This window comes from Ursus arctos, unplaced genomic scaffold (assembly GCF_023065955.2).
Source record: "Ursus arctos isolate Adak ecotype North America unplaced genomic scaffold, UrsArc2.0 scaffold_3, whole genome shotgun sequence".
NCBI classification, from domain to species: Eukaryota; Metazoa; Chordata; class Mammalia; order Carnivora; family Ursidae; genus Ursus; species Ursus arctos.
This window is the reverse complement of record NW_026622985.1, coordinates 98271138-98275928: the sequence shown is the minus strand read 5'-3', so window position 1 is coordinate 98275928 and position 4791 is coordinate 98271138.

The following is a 4791-nucleotide window of genomic DNA, read 5'->3' as shown; positions in this document are numbered from 1 at the left end:
TTGGGATGTTTCCAGATCCGGGTTATCATGAATAATGCTGCTAAGAACATTCATGTACGTAAGTCTTTGTGAAGACATACATTTTCATTTCTCTCAATTGCTAGGAGTCTAATGGGAATTTTAGTGGGTGTGGTTTTAATTTCATTTCCCTCATGAATAATGGTGTTCAGCACCTTTCCACATGCTTATTAGTCATTTTTGTGTCTTCTTTGGAGAAGTGACAACCAGAGTTTTTTGACCATTTTTAAATTGGGTTGTTTATTGCTATAATTGAATTGTACGTGTTCTTTATATATTACGCATACCAATCCTTTATCAGAGAAATGATTTGCAAATATTTTCTCACAGTCTGTGGCTTATATTTTAACTTTCTTAATTGTGTGTTTTAAAGTACAAAGTACAAAAATCATTTTAACTTTCTTAATTGTGTGTTTTAAAGTACAAAGTACAAAAATCTTGTAAAAATTATAACTTTTTAAATTTAAGAACAGCTGCCAACTGTTGCTAATCTCTATGTTGTCTTGCTTCCTAAGTTTGGTTCCTTAGCTTTTTCTTTACCATAGTAAATAATTTCCTCTATTAAATTCCTTTTGGTTAAGACAGGTGGGGGCACGTGGGCGGCTCAGTCAGGCGCCTGCCTTTGGCTCAGGTCATGATCCTAGAGTCCTGGGAGCGAGCCCCACATTGGGCTCCCTGCTCAGTGGGGAGTCTGCTTCTCCCTCTCCTTCTGTCCCTCTCCCTGCTTGTGCTCTCTCTGTCAAATAAATAAATAAAATCTTTAAAAATAAATTAAATAAATAAATAAAATTAATTAATTAAAAAAGAATGACAGGTGGTTTCTGTTTTTCTAGTTGGACTCTAACACGCCTTTAAAGTTCTGATATTTTATTTGCTAATGATACTATATCTTTCTCTGTCAGGAATGATCTATCCAATTGTCACACCTTCTACCCACCTCATCCCGGGTCCCCCACAGCCTCTGCCAAGCAAACTTTTATTGATTATTCAGATTTCAGATCAAAGGGCATTTCCCTCATATGTCTTTTCTGACGCCCAGTCTAAGTCACATTTCTTAGTCTTCCACAGTGTTAGCTCTGCGAGAGGACTCATTACATTCCCCATCCCTCAGCGCCGTGCCTGGCACGCCAAAGCTCAGTAAATAGGTTTGAACATGTGAATATGGCAACAGTTCACTGGGTCTTTGAACCCATTATTTCATAAGATTTAAGCAAATCAGAATGAGGGAGAGAGAGGTATTGAGACAAGGAGAGCTGAATAACTCTCCTTTTTTTTAAAAAAATATTTTATTTATTTATTTGAGAGAGAGAGAGTGAGAGAACAAGAGAGAGCACACCGGTGAGGGGAGGAGCAGAGGGAGAGGGAAAAGCAGACTCCCCGCCGAACAGGAAGCCTGACGTGGGACTCGATCTCAGCACCCTGAGATCATGACCTGAGCTGAAGGCAGATGCCTAACTGACTGAGCCACTCAGGTGCCCCTGAATAACTCTCCTTAATGAAGTAAAAGGAACCCTCTCCGGGCCAGACTGTTCTCATGTTAACTGGATAATAATAGCCTCTGGAAAGCCTGGATGACAGAAGTTTTGTAGGACCTGGGACTCTGGAGATCAGAAGAGAGGAGCTCGTCAACAGCATGACAGTGAGCCTTGCTCCCAGAGGACAGAATAAGATGGGAGAGAGGGTGCCCGGTGGCAGGCATGTTGAGCGTTCCCCTGGTATCTGGAATGTGCCTCTCTTACGGACTGAATGTATGTCTCCCCCAAACATATGTGTGGAAACCCTACATACAGTGTGGCTGCTTTTGGAGTAAGGAAGTCATTACGAGTAAATGAGGTCATGAGGGTGGGGGCTCTGATCTGCAAAGATTGGTGTCTCTGAGAAGAGTGAGCTCTCCCCCTCCCCACTCCTGTGTGCACGCACTCCACAAAGGCCATGTGAGGATAAAAAGAATGTGGCTGGATATGAGCCAAAAGAGAGCTCTCACCAGAAATCGAATCAGCCAGAACTTTGATGTTGGATTTCTAGCCTCCAGAACTGTGAGAAATTTCTGTTGCTTAAGCTGCCCAGCTTATGGTATTTTCTGGCGGCCAAAGCTGACTAATGCTGCCTCCCTTTCCTCCAACCTTCAGGAGATTCCTTTACAGACAATGCTTGGATCCAGGGAGGGAGGGATTCTGTGTCTCTGCCTGCGTGACAAAGTGAGGAGAAAAACAGCACCCCACAGAGTAACGCCGCCGGCCACGTACGCTCACAGAGCCCTGGATAAGCCCCAGGTCCTGGGCGAAGTGCTTTACATTCAGCTGGCTTGACTGTCACAACAGCAAGGGACAGGATCAGGAACCGAGGCCCAGAGGGATCGCTTGTTTACCCGAAGTCGTACAGTGCATCCGAAGTGGGGCTGAGGCCCAGACTCGGGCAGCCAGCTTCCAGAGCCCTCGTCCCGCAGCATCGCAGTGCCTCTCGGAAGTACGGACCCGAAGGGGCAGGTCCCAGGGACAGAGGAGCAACAGGAGCAGGACCCCTGAGCTGGAGGGGACAAGTGACTTAGTTCATCTAAGTGTTTGCTGAGCCGGGCCTGGCACGAGTAGAAGAGAGAGCGTCAACCTCCTAGTGGGTTCGGAGTCTGGCCCCCGCACCCCTGCGCCTGTCCCGCCTCCAGCAGCCGTGGGAATCGAGGCAGGCCGAGCGAGCGAGCGCCAGCAAACGCTATTCGTGCAGAAGCTGCTTGGCGACGGAGTCAGCCGCCTCCCTGTGCTCGGCAGACCCGAAGGCAGGCAGGGGGTGGGACAGCCTCACGGTGGGAAAGGGAAGGCTCGGGTGTCCCGTGATTCGCGAGGGGCTGCGTATTTGGTTTTGTCTCTTCGGTCTTAAGTTGGAAGTGGGGGCAAAAATTAGAGAAGCTGGCAGGTAGTTCGTCATTAATTCTGGCCATTCGGGGCCAATTGTCACAGGGGTTCCCGTTTGGGATCCTGGGCGGGTTGCTAGAGATTGTGCTCTGACTTCCCGTGAGCCTGACCCACGGGAGGCGGGCTGGCTTTCTGGGCCGGCCACGGTGGCCAAAGAGCTGGTTTCCTGGCTGGCCGCTGAAGATGGTGGGTCAGGGTTCTAATTTTGCACGTGGTGTGGCCACTGTCCGTGTGTATTCAATCTCTCAGTGTTAAAGGAAGGCTCTGTCTTTGGACACTTTGCTTTCGTCCAGCTTCTTCGGCCTTGGGTGGGCAAGGGCTGCTTCAATCAGGAGTTTTCAGCCAACATGCATATGAGGCTCACCTGGGAGGTAAAGAAAACACCAATTCCCAGAGTCTACCCCAGGCTGATTAATTCAGTCTCTGGAGTATGGCTCAGACTTCAGGAGGTTCTAAAGCCTCTCCGGTGATTCTAATTTACAGCCAGGAGTGAGAACCACTACTCTGAAGGTCAAAGACAGAAGCTGATCTAGAAAACAGTTTCCCAAATGTTAAGGTGCAAACAAACCACTTGGGGATCTTGTGTAAAAGGCTGATTCTAATGAAGGAGGGAACTCAGGTTCTGCATTTCTAACAAGCTCCCAGCTGGTGCTGACTCTGTTGACCTTTTGGCCACTTTACACAGCAAGGAACCAGCATTAGGCTCAAAGAAGGAATAATTAAAAGGAAGCTATGGATGGACCCTCACACTGCCCAGAACAGCCTACTTGGAGCTGCTGTTACCAGTGAGAAGCTGCAGAGCCGCAGTGGGGCGTCGGCAGATCTGAGTTCCATCTCTGGAGACGTGAAAACTCAGTACCATCTCGGGTGAGTTGCATAGACGTTTCAAGCTTTAGCTTCCTGATAAACTATATAAGTGGTTTGTAACAGGTAACCTTTAGAGAATAAAAATAATGGTAACTAATATTTTAATGCTTGCTATGTGCACACAATATGTAGGATTTTGCTATAAGAATTATTTAGGGTGTAGGGTTCCCAGATTCAATACAGGATACCCAGTTACACTTTAACTCCGGGCCAACAACAAATCAATGTTGAAATTAATTACGCCACATGCAATATTTGGGACATACCTGTACTAAAAATGGATTCGTAGCTTAATAGGTTATCTTACACTTTTATCTATTAAATCGAGCGACCCAAAGAAGTCTTATACCCGTTTTACAGATGAGGAGCCTGATTCCAAGATCAGCCAGCCAGCCAGTGGAGGAGTTGGTCTTGGAAGGCGCAGAGTCTCCCTTAAAGCCCAGACCCTGCTGCTGGGCTCACTCCCTTCGATGGCTAACACTGGTCGAGGCTTAGGCACATGCCCACGGGACAGGGGACAGCAGTGCGTGGAGGAAGACAGGAATGTCACTACGGGCTGGAAGGCATCGCTGTGCAGGTTGGTTTTCCTCTGGAATTTGCTCGTCAGCCTTCTGTGGTCTGTAGTGACCACCCTCAGATCCCGCTTCCGCAGCAGCGACTGGGATGGGCCTCTTTTCCGTCCAATCCGGGGCTGGTACGGCTCTCTCTCTCTGGCCCTCTGCCGGCAGCCTCTGAGGTGGGGCCCTCTCTCCTCCAGAGTTTCGTTGTAGGCCAAGCACATTGCGAGCCTTGCAGTCTGGGTAATTTTTACTTAAAGTCTGGAATGCACTTTTTCCTTGAGTTCATGTCCTGTAAGAGACGTGCGTCTTCTGTTGCACAGAAGAAACACAGGATGCTGACACTGCTTTGTGAAGCCAGCCCTCACACCACACGGAACCCAAAGAGCCCCCACCTTCAGCACAACTGCTTCAAGGACCTTCTTCCTCATTCCCTTCCACTG